The sequence below is a fragment of the Quercus lobata genome, chromosome 7 (genome assembly GCF_001633185.2).
Source record: "Quercus lobata isolate SW786 chromosome 7, ValleyOak3.0 Primary Assembly, whole genome shotgun sequence".
In the NCBI taxonomy this organism is placed as follows: domain Eukaryota; kingdom Viridiplantae; phylum Streptophyta; class Magnoliopsida; order Fagales; family Fagaceae; genus Quercus; species Quercus lobata.
The window spans coordinates 18816143-18839138 of record NC_044910.1 but is presented as its reverse complement, the minus strand read 5'-3'; positions in this window follow the sequence as shown (position 1 = coordinate 18839138).

The window sequence follows — 22996 nt, the reverse complement described above, 5'->3', positions numbered from 1 at the left end:
ATGACATGCGTTCAAAGTTTATTAGTTAATTGGACAGTTTTTTGGAAATCGAGTATAGCAAAATCGACTTCCAACCAAAATCACCAAAATCGAGTTTAATATACTCGACTTCCTACCGAAAATGCTCTGAGATGGATAAAAAAGGAAGTTGAGTATAATAAACTCGACTTTGGTTGGGATTTTGGCTAAAAGTCGATTTTGCTGTACTCGATTTCCAAAAAACAGTCCAACTAATTAATAAACTTTGAACGCATGCCATCTGCCTAAAATTTTCCTAATATTATACTGTTTGGCAAATTTTGCCATCTTACAGTTATAAAATACTAATACGTATGACCAGCTAACATACTAATATGCACGTTCATCAAAAAAAAAAAAAAAAATACTAATATGCACGTGAATTGTCAATTTTAGTGATGTTAAACTTGGGTTATTAAATAATTTTTATGATATTATTTTTGTCAAGATTCTCATTATCATACATATTTCTTTCTGTAGTCATATTCTTTTTCCCATTTTATCACATGGAATGGACAAGCCATGTTACTGGTCACATATGTAGTTGGTCAATATTGTATTTGTTACAAATTAATAAATTTGATAATATTATTTTAGCAATTCAAATATTTTTTTGAAACATGCATAAACGTTATAAAGTTTTTTTTTTTTTCTCAATAATTTATTGGGTTGCGCCTATAATTCATTGTGACTATATGTGTTTTTCTTAATATTTGTGGATAATTTGATTTTTTTTTTCAAATAATATAAAAAAAAAAAAAACCCAATTATTAAATACACCTTAAGTTTTACCTTTTTTTCACGTGCTAACAAAAAACATAGTTTAAAATATGCTAGTGTAGAAATTCAATCTATATAAACTTGCCATAATACCATTGTTAAGAGGTTGAACATAGATTTGAACGTCTAAAGAAAGACGCTCACTGGTTAACATGTAGCTTATTGTGACAAATTAATTATTAAAAAGCTTTTGAGGATTAAATATTTTAAAAGAATCGATGGTAATCATTAAAATATTTAGCAAAATTACTAAACTTCTGAAAACTTAATAAGTTGGTTGATTGAGTTCATAATTGATCCATATTTTTCAGAAATAAATGGTACTTTTGTGACAATCGCAATTTTTAAATCTTTCAAATTTCCTGCAGTTGATATAGTAGAACTATGATAAATGACATCAGTAGATTTATGTGTCATTATATACTAATAAAAAAGCTCATTGTAAAATTTGTTGGGCATTTCAAGGATAATAACATTGAGAAAGTATAAATATAATCCATTTTCATCGAAAAGCAAACTGGAAGCTGATAAATTTGGCTTTCTCCACATAATTATGCATCGATTTGGTTGGTTGATATTATTATGAGATGCAACTACATTTGGAGAAACAAAAAATTCAACATTTGAGGTTAGAAACTATAGTTGTAAGTTACCAATATATTTTCACTTTTGAAAAATTAAAATTAATATAGATAAGATTAATCACCTTTGACTTACAAGGAAACAATGAATTTGATGGAATTCCCACCAAGTTAAATTGACCCGATAGGGGATATATTAAGCTGATGGAAGACTACTAATGAGATTTTAATTAGGGACCTTCTTCTCTTTTCTATTGTTGGTGAGGAGGAAATTTGAACCCTTGTTCAAAATATCAAGAGGTGTCAACTGAAATACAATGCCCTCAGCATTATAGATCTCGTGTAAGTCCTACATAAAGAGAGCTTTACATCAAACAAAAGGTACACGTAAATACTCTCTCTCTCTCTCTCTCTCTCTCTCTCTCTCTCTCTCTCTCTCATGCCACTACAAACTTTTAGGCATCGAAAACTCTCCAGCAAGGTGTGAGAGACTGCAAAATTTAGGGTGCTCTCAAAAAAGAGATTTGAGTGCTTTAAAGGGCACCTCTCTTTTTGGATAAGTGGTGTAGAGTCGCCACTTATTTTTTATACAAAAAAAAAATAAGAAAAAATTAATACAAATTACATGATCAAAATTCTTCATTGTCATTGATTGAATAGAAATAAATACAATCTTAATAGATTGAATCTTACAAGGCTTTGAGTCCTAGTTACAATCTACTAAGAGAATACATGACTTTTTGTCATAGGTACAATCTACCCAAAAATAAAAAGAAAGACAGGGCATAGATCTACCTATCCAAAAGGTTACGGAATGGGAAGGTATTAGGCACCCATTCCGCCTAGACAGAGTCTGGTCTTCTAGACTTTAATGACCAATATACCCTTTTTTGCATGATGTGAATGATATGTTGCATATACATGACAAACACTTGACTAACACTAACTCAAATAAATTTATATTATGAATGTAACCTCTTTTTTTTAGAAAAAAAATTCAGATCTGTTTTATGAATTAGAAAAATTGAGATTTGTAAATAAAAATCAGATCTGTTTTTGTGTAAATAAAAAAAAAAATTACATTTGTAAAAAAATTAGATCTGTTTTTATACAAAGAAAGGAACAAGATTTTTGTAAAAAGTCTCAGATCCATTTTTGGTGTAAAGTTAAAAAATGTGATTTTACTTAGAAAAATCAAATCTGTTTTGAATGGTTAAAAAAATAATTTTTGGTTTATATGAAAAAAAATTAGATCTGTTTTTGAACATAAAATGAAAAACTTTTTGACAGAGGATTCACACTCATTAGATAATTTTATTTTACATGCATCACATATTATGAAAAAGAAAAGACTTCAACCTAATTTTTAATTTCTTCTTTTAAATTCCAAAATCTGCAATTTTGTGTCAAAGAAAACTTTCTCTAAAAAAATCAAATCTATATTTAATGAAAATACAGATTAGTTTTTTAGAGTTAAAAAAAAAAAAAATTAGATCTGAAAATTCAGATCTGTTTTGTGTGTTTCAAAAAAAATCTTTGATAGCAGATTTTGAGATTCAAAAGAAAAATCATAACAACAAATCAACTAGAACATATAAAAAAAACTTTTAAACAAAACATGGCAATTATATATAGAATCAGAAAAGACAAAACTTAGGTACAGTACCTTAGGTGCTGTTCCTTAGGTTCTCCACTTAAAATTCAGTCATGTGGCTACTTAATTAAAATATACACTTTCATCCCATGAGAAAAAATCCACATGATAGAATCTTAAAAGGGAATCTTAAGGAACAACACCTAAGTACTGTACCTAAGTCTTGCTTAATCAGAAATAATAAAAACATCCAAAACCTATTCATGCATCATAAAAAATAATAATAAAAGGAACAGAAAAATAAAGGGAAAGAAATAGACTACCTCTTGCATGAGTGTGCTCTTCTTTGTGAAAGGATATTTTAGGATTCAAAGAAATTTATTCAATTCTCTTTGAAGCCAAAAATATTTTGCTTACAGTAAAGAAATCCCTAAGGCAAGAGCCTCTAGAATTTCTTTAATGTAAGAGGGAAAAGAAAAGAAGAGAAGAGCCAGAAAGAGGGAGGTCAGAAAGCGTGAAAAAGTCTCCTGAATTTTGAAAGGCCTCCTCTATTTATAGAGGCTGGGATGTTCGAACAATTAGCTGAATGATCAGATTACGAACTAGGATGCGTCATTATCTCTAAAAAATCAAAAAGGATAAGTTTTATCTCAATCCAGGTGCCCTCGGGCCGTGGCCTGTGTTTGTGCCAATTGGCACTCCAAAAGTGACAAATGGCCCTTTTGGGTGCCGGTCCCGCATTTGAGTTTTGGTCCACTTTGGACTCCTTTTTTGAGGTTTTTTAAGTCGGGATTTGCACTTAGACGCGTTTTTGACCCATATTCTAAAAATTAGACTCCTTTTCTAACGATTCAGGTCTCTACAGCAATGATTATCTTGTAGATAAACACTCCCAAAGGTCTTGATTATCCACAATTTTGTTGTTATCTGATTATCCTCTTTATTCCCATGCAATCAAGCCTATTTTTGATACTAACTAACAACCAATCACAAAATTATTTAACTAATTTTAATTGTCTAGCCAAACAGAATTAATTTAAATTAATCATGTGTGGTTAGTTCACCTAAACAAAATGCATACAATCGCAACCGTTAGAACCTCGAGATCATTTTTATGATATGCAATAAATGAATTAATGCATGTAATGCAATCATGAATTTTGGATATATGAATGATCACTCTAGTCATCTTCCTTGATTAAATTATGGGTGCAAAATTGAGTGTCTACACAAGGCTTGCCACTAGTGAGTCCTTCAACTCCTTTTTTTTTTTTTTTTTTTGCTTCTTTTTGCAAGTATGCAAATCTAAATTGGTTGAGCAGATATATATATTTACACTATCAAAAATTATATTTTTTGATATTAGAAAAGTAAAAAATCATATATTAAAGTATGAATCATTGTTTCTTGGTGAGCTTGAGAAATGACTAAATAATGCTACTTCCACAAAATTGAGCAAAACTTTATGACTTTATGTACCTTAGTTAGAAGTAGTACTCATTTGTACTTCAAACTTATACTATAAACCCATCTCACTACCTCCATCAATGTCAATTGCACCATTAAAAGCACTACATTACTTAGTTATGAGTCTTGTGATCCTTCTAGGGTCAGTGGAGGTCTCATGATAAGTGGGAGGCTCGTATAATGCAGCAAGGGCAGTGTAACAATGATAATCAAGTAAATGTGTAGGAATGAATCTTATCCAAGTTAAGTGACGAGGTAGAATATCTTGTGCATGATCTCTAAGCAAAGTAGGAGTAGGGGACCCAGGCATAAAGTGGGGTAACTCGTCTTTGACTTATTCGTCTTCCACCTGTTCATTAGATGATGACCAGGAGAGGCATAAAAAATAACTAGTGGGTGGTCAGTGAAGTCTAGACTATGGAAGGAATATGCGGCTTGTCTAGAAAGAGTTCTAAGATAGAGGAGGTAGACGTGGAGGACCGAAAGTGAGAGAGCTCAAAAAAGGAGTGATGTTCCCAAAAGTCAACATTTTGAGAGATACGAAGATGATGAGAGATAGGATCATAACATTGATACCCCTTTTGATTTTCACCATAGCCAAGGAAGCACAAAGCCTAGATTGAGGCTCAAGTTTGTTATATTCATGAGGTTGAAGAAGAATGAAACAGGCAATGTCGAAGGAGCGAAGGTGGTGATAGTCAAAAGATGACCCAAAAAGACGCTCATATGGAGTTTGATTTTGAATGACAGTGCTGAGAATGCAATTAATAGCATGAACAACGTGAAGAGTAGCTTCACTTTAAAAAGGGGCAGGAATTTTAGTAGAGAAAAGGAGAGCACGAGTAGTGTCAAGAATATGACGAAAGTTCGTTTGGCCCTACCATTTTTCTGAGAGATGCTTAGATGAGTTAGGTGATGAATAGTTCCATATAAATGCAAAATAGCTTGGAAAGCATGTTGAGTGCATTCAAGAGCATTCTCAAATTGAAAATTTTTTGATGCGTTTGGAAAATTGAGTTTCAACCATTTTTGCAAAGTTATAATATATTTGTAATAGTTTAGAACAATTTCTCGTATGAAAAATCCAACTATATCAAGAATAATCATCAAAAAAGACAACAAAATATCGGGATCCTAGACATTATAATGAATGAGGTCAAAGATATCAGTAGACATTGATTTACTATTATGGAAAGGCAAAGATGGTTGCTTTCTTAATTGACATGAAACACAATCAAAATTTTCTTTAGATATTGAACCTAACAAACCTCTAGAAACTAAGTGTTGTAACCAAGAGGAAGATGCGTGACCCATGGTTTTAAAAATTGAATCGGACCAGCTCGTCTGACTGGTTCAACCAAGAACTGGGCACTAGTTTGGTTTGGTAAAAACCCTCAAAACCGGTCAAAAACCAAGTTGAACCAAGAACAGGAGGTGAAAACGGTTTTTGCCGCAATCTGATTTTTAAAACAATGGCGTGACCAAGTCGAGCATGCCAAAATACGAGAGAAGGTATAGAATAAACCACAGTAGTAGCAAAATCAATGAAAACAGGGAGCAATAGGTGGAAGATGAAGATTGTCCATGGAAAACATATGCCCAACTCTAGGACCGGCCCCAAGCTCCTACTTCGTCCTCGGATCCTGCACAGTACACCTAGAATAATCAAAAGTAAGGCGATAACCTAATTCAGCTAATTATCCCATAGAAAATAAATGGTAAGAAAGGTTAGGAACATGAAAGACCCTAGGAATCGAATGATTGGAGATTGAGACGAAACCTATATTATGACCATGCATTGTGGAACCATCAGTTGTATGAATATTAAGAGGGTGTGGTGTAGGTTCGAGTTTAGAAGATAAGGATAGATGAGGTGTCATGTGATTGTGTGGAGGGCCTTTTTTGTGTTTTGGGCATGATTTTTCCTGCTGTATCACGGCCCATGGTTCTGAGGTAGGAGAGTTGGGACCAGCCTAATTGAAACATACCTTAGACCTGGTTGTGCGTAAGTTGGGTCATCCCCATATAGACACACCCTGGCAAGAGCCTTAGATGTACCACATGCTCATGGCAGGAACGACTGTTACAAATATTGTAGTAGGAAGCACGGTACGGCAAGATAACTAGAATATTTCCACTAATCAACAATAATACATAAATAACACAGCAAGGGAGAATAGAGAAATACAATCGCTAATAACAAAATTACAACAAACAATCTAGCAATAGGATAATGAGTTAGTCATTTATCAACCAAAATAGGATGCCTTTGCCAAAGGACTTGGCTTAGCTATTCAATGTACACAAGCCCAAAAAGGGAGTCGATTTCCAATGTGGATAACCTTAAAGGGAACTCATGTTGTAGAGATTACACACTTGGAAAAAAGGACCTAGATGACTAAAACTTGAATTCTTAGCTTATCAGAGAGTGGGTCTATTGAGAGGGAGAGAAATGAGTAGCCTATTGATGCATGCCTCTATTCCTATCACTCAAGTTTCTTCCTTTCTTTGGGATTTCTGTACTTTTCCTTTCCTTTTTTCTTTGTTTACTTTGCTTTTTTTTTTTCTACCTCTTTTCTTTGTCGTTGTTCCTCCCCCCCCCCCCCCCCTCCTTTACTGTTCATATTTATGACTTTTTATACTGCCTGCCATGACAAGATTTACCATTTTTACCACTTAACTGCTTTTGGCTCATTGTGGGCATCCTTCCAAGACTGCCCACTAGTCTACCAGCAGCCTAGACACTACCATTACATTTGTTGGCTGCACCATGCCTCATTCCTAGACAAAAATGGTTTTTGTTTTGTCTTTTACCTCCCTTTATTTTCAATACTCTTATCTAGATAAGGGTTAAACCTCTCCCTCGCCTACCTTTATGGCATGCATCTAGTGATTCCAGCTCATGCTTACTTCTCTTGGATGAAATGTCATCCCAGCAGGACATTTCTCCCCAAAAGAGTTTGAGCAGGAACCCCAAAATAGGCTCCCCCTTCTCCCCACCACTAGACCACATCCTTTCATACCCTTGACCCATGGCTTATCTCCCCTGCATTGGCTGGGTACAGGTAGGTGGTGCTTGGGCCCTGTGTGCATGCTCCACTTCCACTCTGAAGCCATTGCTTTTCTGGCCTTCTCACATTTGCCATTGCCTCCACATTTGTCCAATTCTGCTATACATTCTGGCACTTGGTTAGCTCTTGCGGCATGAAAGATACATGGGTCTTTGGACTTTGGTTTTCTACATTTCACCTCTTCTTTGGACTGGAAATTGCTTGGGTGCGGGCCATCTCCCTCCTACCTATCCCATATCCCCTTCTTTCTCATGTCTGTGGGCTAGCTAATGATCCTACCATGCCATTGCACTGCTCCTGCTACGATAATACTTCTCTTTTACTTCGTTGTTATCTCTGGGCTTACGGGCTGAAGCTCCTACCAGTCCATTTTCTACATTCTTTCTTCTTTTGGGCTTTACTGGCTTGCATTCCTGCTGGGCCAACCCATTCCATCCCTTAGGCTTCCTCGGCCCATTTCATTCCTTGGGCATCCTTGGCCCATTTCATTCCTCAGGCTTCCTCGGCCCATTTTCTTCTTCCTTACCTCTTTCACTCCCATGGGTTTTTGCTAAATCATTTGGGCTTCCTCGGCCCAATTACCACATCCTTACTTCTTATTACCTTTCGGGCTTATTGGCCTTTATGCCAACGCTACAAATTTACTAATTCATTTTTTGGGCTTCTCCAGCCCATTTGCTTCTCTTCTCTACCTCTTACTATTCCCATGGGTTTACTACCTTCAATCCTCGGGCTTCCTCGGCCCATTTGCTCATTCTTTGCCACTTATTAATTTTGTGTGGGCCTATTGACCATTATTCCTGCCATTCTGGCATGCTGGTCTTTACTTTACTATTTTCTCCTCATCTTGTTCATATTGTTGGGTTTCTTCTGCCATTGGGCCCTTTTGTCAAAAGTGAACATCAACAGATTGCAACAAGCAAAATCCATAAGCTAGAAAGAGGGAGACATACCAAGTAAAACTGAGAGAGAAGAAGAAAAAGATGCATTACCAACCATACAAATGGTATTAGCAATGATGTTTTGCAAGTCAACTATGGTGATGGTGATAATGAATCTAGAAGACTTGGACTTCACTAAGATGGGAGCCATTGGTGGACAGTTTCAGTGTTAGCAATAGTAGTAATGGGAGCAGCTGATTTGTTGCCACAATAGCAAGTCTCAATAGGGTGGTCTAGACATTTGTAAAAATTGCAAAATCATTTGTTGGATTGTCAACGATGATAATAAGTCTCAATACTGTGGCCTAGATGTTTGCAATAATTGCAATAGCTTTTATTGGACTGGTTGTGGAGATTATTTCAATGAGAAGAAGAAATATCCATGTTCTTCATTTAGAAGAAAAATAAGTCAAAATAGATTGCAAAAGTGAAATCTACATGAAAAACTAGGAAAAGGGCATCTAAATTGCAAAAATAGGTCAATTGAGCGATTTAAAATACAGAATCTACATAAAAAACTAAGCAAGGTAGACCCTTTCAAAAATTTTGATTTTAGGTCAAAAAGTCAACACCAAAAGTCCACGGTCAAAGGCCAAAAAGTCAACGATCAACAAGCTAGTAGAAAGTCAACAGTGAACAGGTCAAAAGTCAACCAATAATGTGCTGACATGGCAAGGATGATGTGGTGTGGTGATTTGGAAATGATGATGTTAGCTAAGGTTGACGTAGAGCTAACATCAGATAAGGTGATGTCACTGATGACATCAACAAGCAAAGATGACCGCGTGGCAACATGTGGACAACAACCAAAAACTTTAGCGGCATGTGAGACATCTGATGACACTGATTCTTGTCCCAACACATAGACTGGTGGTAGACAATTCCAATGGGATTGGAGGCGACAATATTGAAGCATTATTGATGGTGGCAACAAAAGGCAGAGACTTTGGTGTGGTTGATGATGGTGGCAGTGATGATGATGGAGGTAGTTGAAGACACCTAGGAAGACAAGACTACAAAGAGCACACTAAAAAGTTAGAGCAGTGGTTCTGATATCATATTAGAAGTACTGAATAAATATATTATATTTCTCAAGTAAAAACATAAACTAGACTATCTTTATATAGTAGGCAAGTATGTTGTACAAGTACGTGTGCTAAGCAAGACAAGTGAAGTGGGTCTAAAGCCTACAAACCTATTACACAGTAACAATTGTTTTCTTGACAAAAAAAATTCCTTACATAGTTATGAATCTCATTTCTAAGAGACTTTGGGAAGAGGATGGTCAGTTGGAACTTGGAAGTTATTTCTACAAAGAATGGATAAGTTTGAAAGCCAAGAACCTCTCTTATCAATATTGGATCATGGCAAAAAAGCTTTTAATTCTTAAGAATTGTCACCCCAACCCGTCTTTGTCTAAGGAGGAACTTCAGAAGATACTACTGTGAGCGAAATTGCATACATGGAGGATCTGTTTGGAATCCGCTTATTTTGTTGAAACTGTAAACTTTTTACTGAAAGTACTGTAGATTAAGGTAAATATTAGTTGAAATAATACAGTGGGACCCATGAATAGTACCAAAAAGTGCAGTGAAACCTATAAATAGTAGCAAAAATAAGCTAAATAGTAAAATAAGTTGGCAAAAAATAAGCTAACCAAACAGACATAGAGTATTGGAATTGAGCTGGGATGAGTCACGTGGCTAGTGCCATTGGCAAGCCATTTCATTGTGATAAGCTAACAACCACTAGAAAGAAGATAAGTTTTGCTCGAGTGTGTGGAGATAGATGCATCTAAAGAGTTGATATTAGATTTTAATTTGCAATGTCAAAATGGAGATTAGGTCATAATTAAGGTGGAATATGATTAGGCTCCAAAACATTGCACAAGATGCATCGATTTTGGCCATTCTATAGCCAAATTCTCTAAAAGATGTTATGAAGTCCAAACTAAAGGTTCTCTAGTCTCAAGCCATAGTGAAAGAGATGAAGCAGAGAAGAAGCAAGTTGGTTCAATGGAATGGGGCATAATTAAGAAGGGTAAGCTGGAGTAGTGAGTGAGAGTTGATCATCCCTTGAAGATACTAATGAACAGGGAGGCTCCTTGGCTCCCATCATGATTATCCAACAAGGGTTAGGAATGGCAACGGGTTGAGTTCGGGGCGGGTTTTTTTTATGCCCGAACCCGACTGAAGGGCCTGCTACTGTGACCCGGACCCCGCCTATTTAATAAAGGGTTTTTTTTTTCCACCCCAAACCCGCCCCATCCCTTCATGCCCAGCCCAGCCCAGCCCAAAATCAAAAACACAAATTTTGATTTATGATTTTCAGGCCCAAAATCACAAACACAAATTTTAGATCTATGATTTTCCCTTTCAAAGTCACAAAACACAAACACAAACTCATATGATTGAGACAAATTGAACCCAAAAAAAAAATAATAAAAAAAGGGAAAACGAGGTGGAGCAAGGCCGTGAGGCCATGAGAGGGTAGCTGAGCGAGTTGTGAAGGGGGTGGCTGAGTGAGGCCGTGAAAAGGTGGCTGACTAGTAGGGTGCGAGACGGTGAGTGTTAGGATGTATATGGATATTGTTAGAGACATATGTTATGTAAATTGGCTAATCCTTTGAAAAAATGCACTTTACTTGTATTTTGGTAGATCTAGGATGGTTTAGTACTTCAAGGAACAAGAGTTCAAGTTTAGTATTGAAGCCATGCAAATCTGTTCAAGTAACAAGTGAAGAAGTGTTGTTCATTAAAACTTGACAGATAGCTTGATAGATGACATCTATCAAGGTTTAATGCTTGATGCTCGACAGCAGCTCGACAGATGCTGTATCTATCGAGAATTATGAAATTCAGATTTCCAGATCTGTTTTCACACATATCCAAGTGTATTTGTGTAGGGTTTCTTTTCTCACAACCCTAGACATATATAAGGATTATTTTAAGGGCCGTCAGAGATGATGCAAGGTTATGCAACTTTATGCAAAGTCATTGTGCATGAAAATTGTGACTAGTGACAATTGCCCTAGTTCATCATATTCATTGTAGAAGCTACTGGATCTTTACGCCAGGGGTTTTGTAACCAAGGAGCTTCTTGATCTTTATCGTTGGATGAACTGAAAAACTTTGCAGCCAACATCTTCCTCAAGTTGGTTTGTTAGTCATGTACCTGGATCCATGCATCAATTGGTTAGTCACATACTGGGAGCCGTGCATTGAAAGAAGAGATTGTCACTACATCACAAGTCTACTTGGGTATTGGGGTAAGGGTTCAATTGTAGGTTGGTATTAGGTATTGAGATTCCTTTTACTTGTAACCACTTGTTTTGATAATAGTGGATTCTCGGGAGTGGTGACCTTAAATTCACTTGATGGGATTTTGCCTTGATGGTTTTACCCATTTGTAAACAAATCATCTGTGTCAAATTTATTTTCCACTGCATTTAACTTAGTTGGTGATTTTTTGTGCTACCACGCTTATTGTATGGAATTGAATCTAATTAATTTCACTTGGCTAAATTAATTGATTAAGTTACCAAAGGGGTCAATACATTCTTGGCCTATGGTATCGAGCGGGCACACTCTGATTAGGGTTAATCTTTACTGTGTGATCCATTTACCCCTGTTGTCATGGCTGCAAACAGCATGAAAATATCTTTTATTTCAAATACATCTTGTTTTTCTAATCTCTATTTGATTGAGTGTTTCAGAAAATGCAAGTCCAAAAGTTATTTGAAAGCTATCATGATGATTATTGAAAAAGGTCTTAGTATGACAAAGAAGAAATTAAACTGTCTCAGAATGAAAATGCGCAGAGGAGTTCCTTTGAGAAAAGTGAAAGTTAAATGCTTTGTTCATAAATGGTAGATAAGAAAGAACACCATTCTTGCTGATTTTTCATGTAACCATAAGGTGTGCTTTATGATGAAGTCTGCATTTAAGGTAATGGACACATGTTTATGGTAACTTGACCGTGGATGCTTACGACACATGACTAGAGATTGTTTTCTCTTTAAGGTTTTCAAGTCCAAGAAAGGTGGAAATATCACCTTTGGTGATGGGAGTAAATCACAGATAAAAGGGAAGGGAACCATCTCTCTACCTGGACTACCTAACATTTCAAATGTGTTGTATGTAAAAGGTCTGAGGGTGAACTTGTTGAGTCTAAGTCAGATATGTGATCAAGACTTTATGGTGCTATTCTCAAAAAGGAAATGCCTTGTGTTGAATGAGTCTGGGAAGAAACTTATAAGTAGTGTTCACACTCTGAACAACTGCTATAGATTGGTACCTGATGTCGATATTGTGTGCAATAGCATCTGTTTGCCAAATGAAGACCTATGGCACCAAAGGATGGGACATGCTAGCTACAAACATCTGTTAATTGTGTCTAAGCATGAATCAATTTTAGGGATACCAAAGCTCAGCAGAGTGAACAATGTTGTGTGTGGACCATGTCAACTTGGGAAACAGGCAAAAGCAAAAAATCTAGGCACTCAGACATCAGCTACATCTAGACCTTTGGAGCTACTACATCTAGATCTTATGGGTCCAACTAGAATTGAGTCTCTTGGAGGAAAGATATACATCATAGTTGTGGTAGATGATTTCACCAGGTATACTTGGGTCATTCTTCTAAGATCCAAGTCAGATGATCTTGGGCACATTGAAGCCTTGAGTACAAGATTACAAAATGATAAGAACTTAAAGATTGATCAAATTTGCAGTGATCATGGTAAAGAATTAGAGAATTCATACATGGAATCCTTTTGCACTAGATCAAGTATATCTCAAGAATTCTCTACTCCTATTACTCCTCAGCAAAATGGTGTAATAGAAAGAAAGAATAGAGTCATTCAGGAAATGGCTAGAGCCATGTTGCACAAAAAGGATGTGGCTAGAAATTTATGAGGAGAAGCCGTCAACACTGCATGTCATACGGTTAATAGGGTGTATTTCAGACCCGGTACCAAGAAGACTCCTTATGAGTTGTGGAAGGGAAGAAAGCCAAATGTGAAGTATTTCAGAATCTTTGGAAATACTTGCTTCATCCTTAAGGATAGAGAGAATGTGGAAAAATTTGATTCCCGACGCAATGAAGGAATATTTTTGGGATACTCCTCCACTGGCAAAGCTTATCGGGTATACAACAAAAGAACTAAGAAAGTGATGGAAACAGTCAATGTTGTTATTGATGAAACTTTAGATTCTGGTTCTGAGAAAATTGGTGAGGAAATACCAAAGGAAATTCTTCCTTTAGAGCCTAAGGTTGTTCAAGAAATAATTGATCAAGAACCCGTCTCTCCAAGTACTCCAAGTGTTGTAGAAGTCTCAGCCGACATACCTACTTCACCTGATTCTGAATCTCATGAAGAGAAAGGACCTTCCTCAAGGATCAAGCTGAATCACCTTCCTGAAGTGATTATGGGAAATATGAATGAACTTACACTAAAAAAGAGTATAGTTGATAAATGTGTTGCTAACTTTGTGTCTTATTCTTGCTATTTGTCATAGGTTGAACCCCCCAAGGTTGAGGATGCTCTTCAAGATGAAAGCTAGCTTGAGGCCATGCATGATGAACTACTTCAGTTTCAAAGGAATGATGTTTGGAATCTAGTCCCCAGACCAGAAGGAAAGCACATTATCGGCACAAAGTGGATATTCTGCAATAAAACTGATGAGGAGGGAAATGTAATCTGCAACAAGACTCGTCTTGTGGCTTAAGGATACTATTAATGGAAGGAGTAGAATGCGATGAGACATTTGCTCCTGTAGCTCGTATGGAATCCATTAGGGTTCTTCTAGCCTTGGCGTGTCACTTGAAGTTCAAGCTTTACCAAATGGATGTAAAGATTACATTCTTGAACAAGTTCCTTAAAGAAGATGTCTATGTGGCTCAGCCTAAAGGATTCATTGATCCATACTTTCTAGATCATGTGTTGTACCTCAAGAAGGCACTCTATGGATTAAAGCAAGCACTTAGAGCTTGGTATGACCGGCTTACACAATATATGGTCTCACATGGCTTCACAAGAGGACAAGCTGATCAAACACTTTTTATCAAAAGGGAAGATGGCAAGTTGATAGTTGCTCAAGTCTATGTTGATGATATCATCTTCGGGTCTACAAATGATGAACTTGCTCATAATTTTTCCAACCTCATGCAAGTCGAGTTCGAGATGAGCATGATTGGAGAGTTGAATCACTTCCTTGGATTGTAGATCTCTCAGCAAGAGTCAGGTATATTCATATCTCAATCTAAATATGCTAAAAATCTTGTGAAAAAGTTTGGATTGAAATCTGCTAGTTCTATTAGAACCCCCATGAGCCCAAATGATAAACTCACTGTTGATTTGTCAGGTAAAAGTGTTGATTCTTCTATATATAGAAGCATGATAGGTAGTCTTCTTTACCTTACTGCTAGTAGACCTGATATTAGTTATAGTGTGGGAGTGTGAGCTAGATATCAAGCTAATCCCAAAGTGTCTCGTATGATTGCTTTGAAAAGAATCAAAAAGTATGTTAAATCCATTGCCGATTTCGATGTGTGTTAAATCCACCTGATATTAGTTAGCTGAGTATTCTGATGTAGACTAGGTTGGGAATGTTGATGATACAAAAAGTACTTCAGGGGGTTGTTTTTATGTGGGTAATATTCTTGTCTCTTGGATGAGTAAAAAACATAATTCCGTCTCATTATCCACTGCTAAGTCTTCTTTACCTTACTGCTAGTAGACCTTATATTAGTTATAGTGTGGGAGTGTGAGCTAGATATCAAGCTAATCCCAAAGTGTCTCGTATGATTGCTTTGAAAAGAATCAAAAAGTATGTTAAATCCATTGCCGATTTCGATGTGTGTTAAATCCACCTGATATTAGTTAGCTGAGTATTCTGATGTAGACTAGGTTGGGAATGTTGATGATACAAAAAGTACTTCAGGGGGTTGTTTTTATGTGGGTAATATTCTTGTCTCTTGGATGAGTAAAAAACATAATTCCGTCTCATTATCCACTGCTAAGTCTAAATACATCACTGTCGATAGCTACTGCACCCAACTTCTGTGGATGCAAAAACTCCTCCTTGATTATGGTATTTGTCAAGAACATCTTACCATCTATTGTGACAATACCAGTGTCATTAACATCTCTAAAAATTCTATTCAACATTCTCGAATGAAACATATAGAGATTCGACACCGCTTCATTCGGGAGCTTGTTGAAAATGGCACACTTACTCTTAAGTTCATCCACACTGATGATCAGAAGGCTGATTTGTTCACTAAGCCTCTTGATAGCAAACGGTTTGAATTCCTACACCAAAACATTGGTGTGATCTCTATGGAGTGATCTCTCCTCCTCCTCCTCCTCCTTCCTCATGTATTTGCATCTAGTTTTATGCTTTGCTTTGTTTAACATGTTTTTGTTTTATTTGTTTTCAGTTTTTGATTTATTTTGTTTCTCATAAAAAATAAAAAATAAAAATTGAAAAAAAAATAAAAATCAGAAAAATACAAAAACAATGTGTGTTTTGTGTACTTTGGTACTTGTGTACCTTGGATGACCATTGAAATAAAGTCTTCTAAATTTTGTATCTTTTGTAGCTTAGATGAGCATCTCAATGCGCAACTAAGCAAGTAAGTTTTGTGGCTTGTGTTTGTGATGAGTATGATTAAGTAATCTCTTATACTTAACACTCATATCACTCTTTTTAACGGGAAGGACTAAAAAGTCCTAAGAAAAATGCATAAATAACCATCTCACTACTAAAGCCGCCCAATCACGAATAACATCTATGTGCTTCAACATAGCAAAATTGTGATGTTTTAAGCTTACATAATTGGGTATTTCTTCTCTCTCTTATATGCCCATGCATGACATGCTTCAAAAGAAAATATGCAAAGAAAGTTAAAAGCAAAAAGAATCAAAATGTTTTTAAATATGGTTGCAAGCGTGTTTCTAAGAGATATGGGAGTTATAGGATGTACCTCGAAGGTGATAGTCCCCATCAAGCAGTTATGATTATGTGTGAGTTAAATTGATTTTCTCATATCTTAAATCGTCATAATATGAGACACTTATGTACACTTGCTATGTTTTCACACACAACACGCAAAAATTCTTTGCTACTTTTGATGCATGTGTAGGTACAATGTGATTTGGTCATTACAAGGGATACATGTGTTAATGTATACTCACTAAACTGTCTTAACTTGTTTTTCAAATATAAAATTGGTTAGACTTGTTTAGTGTGTGTGTGTGTTTTGGATCTATGAATGCTATGTTTTTCTTGTTGAGAGATGTTTTTGAGAGCTTAACATATTGATTGGATCTATATTTGAGTAGCTTGCTTGTTTGCATTCATCTCTGTGTGTTTTTCCTCTCTTTGAAAAATTGCTTTTTACCAAGCTCGACAACTTCTTGACAGATCCTCGACAAATTCCTATCTATCGAGCCCTTTGGACTTCTTTTCTCGACAAATCTTATCACAATTTCGATCCATCGAGCTATCTGGAATTTGTCTCTATAGCCTCTCGATAGATTCTCGATCCATCGAGAAAGTTTCTATCTGGCCGATAACTTCTCGATAGCTTTTTAATCCATCGAGGTAATTTCGCTGTTGACAGATTCATATCTGTCGAGATTTAGTTCTCAATAGATCCTCGATCCATCGAACTGCATTTTGTTTAAGTACCTTCAACGTGAAATCAAATTTCATTTCTCTCAATCTCTCTCGACAAAAAAGGTTTTTTCACTCTCCAAACACCCTTTTCTCACTCAAAACCTCCTACACACGTGATTTTTGGCCTAATCTAGTCTCAAATCACTTGGTATGATTCTCTAATCCTGCATTCTTCATGCATTTCACACATTAGACCTAGGTTTTTTGGGTTTTGTGAAAATTTTGGGGTTTTTGAAAACTTTTGAGTTTTTTGTGAAATTTTTGGGTTGGGTGTTATTTATTTAATGCTATATGATCATACATTGCATTCCATTTGCATTTTCACAATGTTTCATACATTTAGATGTGTGTTTGGTTGTTGAAAATTGTGTGCTGATAGGTTTGGATTGGGTTGAACCCATGCTGCAATTTTTTTTTGCAAGTCACATGTTCATGCATTCTTTTCATGCGTACATACCCTTTCTTTTCTTTCTATCTATTCTGAGTTGTGAATGTTTTATGTTTTCTCTCTCTCTCATAGACTGCGCATGGCACCTAAACGCAAATCTACTCCATCTCAGAACCCTCTTCATTTCGAGACATCTTCTTTTGATTCTCCTGTTCCCCCTTTTCACGTTAGGTTCTGTGATGAGAAGGCCCATTAGGACTTTTCGGAGAACTTTTCTAAATGTGGCGTTCATCCGGAACGCTATGTGATTCTGTCGGACTTCGCCGACACTTCTCTACCCGATGTCATTCATACTCAGGGATGGGAATCTCTTTGTGAGATACCCTTGAGATGTCCCACCGTGTTCATTCAAGAGTTTTACTCCAACATGCATGGTATTGATACCTCTGTACCTAAGTTTGTCACAACATTCTAAGGTACACGTATTGTAGTCACTCTGGATCTTATATCCGAGATACTACACGTCCCGTGGATAACACATCTTGAATACCTCGGTTGTCAACATCTGAGGACTGTGTCCAAAGATGCACTTCTGTCTCATTTCTGTGAAACACCCTTCATATGGGGTGAGCGCCAAAACACCCTATGCTCGGGCTTTGCAAAAGGTCTGAGGTTCCTAAACATGGTGATGACATTTATTCTTACTCCATTGTCTCATTATAACTCCATTACAAAGCCTAATACTCAGTTTTTGCTATCCCTCTTAGAGGACCTCTCTATAGACTTTCCCTCTCATTCATTCTTTCTCTCGTAGATATCTATAGGGATACAGCGACCCGTGATAAGCTTATCTTTCCTTCGACTATCACGTGGATCCTTCGCCACTTTTCTATCCATATTCCTGATTCTCCCTTCTATACTGTCATGGGTACCATTAGTGTAACTTCTATTCGGCAGAGTGAGGCCTAGCTTCGACCGAAGTGGCCGCGGACCGAGACGATAGATTCTCCAGCCCCTACCATTCCATCCACCTCCGCTCCTTCTTCTTCAGTGAGTGGTGTGACTCTCGAGGCCATCATGGCGCAACTACAGTGCATGGATGCTTGCTTTGACACTCTTAGTGATGAGTTGTGTTAAGTGAACACCCATGTTAGTCGTATCGCATGACGACAAGCTCGTATGGGTAGCTTCACCACTTCTTCATCTCTTTCACCTTCTCCGGAGGCTTCTGAGGATGAGGATGCTGCTGATGGTGGTGATGATGATGATGAGGATGAGGATAAGGAGGCTAGCTCTTCCAATAATGATGAGATGACGACCTCTTAGTGACTTATCCTTTGTCATTCGTGACAAAAAGGGGGGAGTAGTTTTGGGATGATGAGAGTAGTCATGTATTTAAGGGAAGTGTTAGCATAGGACATTTTTGATAGGGGAGTGTTTATATTTTTTAGGGATGTGGTGAGGATTATTTGTACTTTTCTTTTCTTTATCTTTTGTTACATTAGTCTTTTATGACATACATTGTACTTATTTCTTATTTATATGTGATGATGTATGTTGTTATTCACTTATCTCTCCATGTGTTGTTTCTTTTCTATCTTTATACACATGTTTCTTTATGTATGCAATCTTTTATTTCTGTTTCACACTAAGATGCCTTGATAAGTTTTGTTTAAAGTGTTTCATAAAGACAAGCTGTCAAAATCTTTCATGCCATGAACTCTCTTCTTGCAAAGTTTTTCAAGAGTTTGTGTTAGGATTAGATTTTATTGTATTTAACAAGTGATTATGAGTTTAGTGTTTTATGGCTTCTCTTATACTTCATTTGTTTGTTGTAGTTTTGTCACAGATTGCCAAAGGGGGAGATTGTTAGGATATATGTGGATATTGTTAGAGACATATGTTATGTAAATTGGCTAATCCTTTGATAAAACACACTTTACTTGTATTTGGGTAGATCTAGGATGGCTTAGTACTTCAAGGTATAAGAGTTCAAGTTTAGTATTGAAGCCATACAAATCTGTAACAAGTGAAGAAGTGTTGTTTATTAAAACTCGACAGATGACATCTACGAGGTTTAATGCCTAATGCTCGACAGATGCTATATCTATCGAGAATTACAAAATTCAAATTTTCATATCTGTTTTCACACATATCCAAGTGTATTTATGTAGGGTTTCTTTTCTCACAACCCTAGATATATATAAGGATTATTTTAAGAGCTGTCAAAGATGATGCAAGGTTATGCAACTTGATGCAAAGTCATTGTGCATGAAAATTGTGACCAGTGACAATTGCCCTAGTTCATCATATTCATTGTAGAAGCTACTGCGTCTTTGCCCCAAGGGTTTTGTAACCAAGGAGCTTCTTGATCTTCATCCTTGGATGAACTGAAGAACTTTGCAGGCAACATCTTCCTCAAGTTGGTGTCTTAGTCACGTACTTAGATCCGTGCATCAATTGTGAAAGTTCAAGCTTAATATCAAACAATATATGTGCGGAAAATGAACATAAACTTATAACAGAATTGATAAACAATCTAAACTAAATAAAATCACATCCACAGAAGAAATTAAACGGCAAAGATTAAGGGAAGAGAGATGCAAGCACAAAGACAACATAACGATGTGTTATCGAAGAGGAAACCGAAACTTTCGGCGTAAAACCTCTCCACCGTCCTCCAAGTGGTAAATAATCCACTAAAGAATGAAGTTGGGATACATGAACAACAGAAGACCCTCCAAACCTAATCTACCTAGTGTACCTAAGCCCTCTAAACTTCTTTCTCTAACGAGGTTACGCCGAACTTTTGTCTTTTTTAGCTTACCGGATTCTGTTATAACCCATAGCATCAACCAATATCAATTGGTCCCTTCCTAACTGCTTCCCAAGCACCAAATAGCCTTCTTACAGATATGGGTATGGTGAGAAAAGGTTTTGGCTAATGTACCTCTAAAGGATGTAACAATGGAGAGGGTGAGAGTTAAGAAATTTGAAGAGTCATTATGTAAAGATTGTGGATGAGTCAATTTTGTTTTTCTCTAGGGTTTCTCTCTCAAAATTCTCTCTAGAAGCTCTCAATATTTTGTGGGAATAAGGAGTATTTATACTAGAATGAGAAAGGAATGCGAAGAGTCAGTTTTTCCATAATAGAGTGGACTGGTGACTTGGCCTCGCGACTTGACTGAGTCGTGAGTCCAAGCCGCGAGCTAATTGAATGGCCAATCTGGACTTTTTATCCTGTAGTGCTATAACTGGCATGACAGTTCAGCTTCTTTACATGCTTCACTCGTGTGCACCTTCTTGCGACTTGCAAGCCACGAGCCATCCGCAAGATCCAGCTGCGAGTTCCTGTTTCACTGCACAGTTTTAAGCATTTCTTCACACTTTCTCACACACTACCCTTACATGATTCCCACCTAAACACAGGGTTTCTAAGTGCTAAAATACAAGCAAATTGGCACGGAATAAAGCCAAAAAAATGGTTGATTAAATTCAACCTTACAATCTCCCCTTTTGGCTATTCCATGACAAAACCCTAAAACAAACTCTAGACTTAACATGTGAGTTGGGAACAGTTGAACAAAACTCACTCACACCTCACTCTAGAATCTATAAAGCTCTTGAACCATAAGAACAAGTATCTCCTAAAACACAACAACACAGTATGATTATTGTAGGCATAAAACTTGTAATGCATATGGAGCAAGCATAATGCGATTAAGAAAAATGGACTTAAGCAATAAACCATGACTTGACCAAAAACAAACAATCACTATAAATAGTGACTACAATGCTCATTCACACAAGGAATGAACATCCAGACATGCAAGCTAATAAGCTCAATGCAAAGTATCATTTGCATGTCTAACACTCAACCGATACATAGACACTAGGTAAATGCATCAAGGATAAAAATCCAACAAAGGGCACAAGAGTGATGTACTTAAGGAAAATGCAAAATATTAATCAACAAGTACTACGCTATAAAGCAACGGTACAAAAGTGATATACTAAAGAAAATGCACAATATAAACAAAAAGTGCTTAAAGTTTCTCCCCTTCAAAATGATGAGAAGCTATGATGCACTTGGAACATGTATACTTGTAACCTGAAACACTTGCACAAAACACATTAGACCCTCAAGGTAAAGTAAGTAATAAAAGGACAAGTATAATGTAACAAGTAAAAAGTGATCAAGTAAACATATGATCAACTTGATCAAACACATGACAGTCATATGGAAATGACTACAATGATCATATAGCAAAGCAAATAATCATCTGAACATGAATTCAATGAAGCATAATAGTATAAGGATGTATGCATGTCCAATATACAAACACGATGCAATGAGAACAACAAAGCATAGATACTAAACATAACTCAAAGTACCATAAAGCAAGCAAGAAACACAAACATAAAGAAACACAAACAAAACAAAGTTTTCTTATTAACACAATATCTTCTCCCCCTTGGTATATGCATCTCCCCTATGGAATATTTCTCCCCCTATAAATGTGCACGAGAAATAGAATTTCTCCCCCTAAGGATGTGCACAAAAGTCATATAGAAGTGACACAACTCTCCGATATACTACTCTAGAGTATACTCTCTCCCTTTTTGGCACGAAAAGACAAATGGTCAAGGAGAAAAGAAGGCAAGAGATGAAGGTACGAATAATGATAATGATGCATAAGGGGTGCAAGATAAATGAGAAATGAAGCTCAAACAAAAGACAAAACAAAATGCTACAAAGCATAAGGTAAATATGTCATGCTAGGATGAACAAGGTATAAATCAATGCATGACAAGGGTAGGAAAAGTGTGTACAAGAGGTGGCAATGTGCAATGCATAACCAAAGCATTGAAAATGCACATGTGGGACAAGGTGTGTTAAATACACAACCAATGAACCAAACATGATCCTAGTGAGGAAACATGGGAAATCCCAAAGTTTGGTACTCATCGAAGTCCAAACAAGTGAGAAAATTCCTAAGAGACATTTTATCAAACATCTAGCATGCACACTATGAACAACAATGTAAAACAATGCATGAACATCATGAAATTCATCCTTAATACATGTTCTTTTTGCCACAATGGGCCAACATCCAATGCAAATCATCAAAAGAAACCAATACCATACAAAAATTTGGCAAAAATTTAATTTTCCCAACCCCTATGATGAAAATCTTAACCAAGAGCACAAAACTCTCCAAAACATAATTTAAGAATTTAAAACAATGAAAAGAGTTTAAAATTACCTTAGAGTTTTTAAGGAATGAAAAAATCATTAAAATTGATTGGGTTTTGATGTAAAAATATTGAAAGAGGGGTTTAAAAGAGGATGTAAGAGGTTTAAAACAGGTTTCCCACGAAAAGCCCTTTAAAAAGCTGTTTCTAAACGTTTCGCAACTGAGCGAGTCGCGAAAATTTTTGTGAGTCATGAGTTTGTCGCGAGATGAGTCA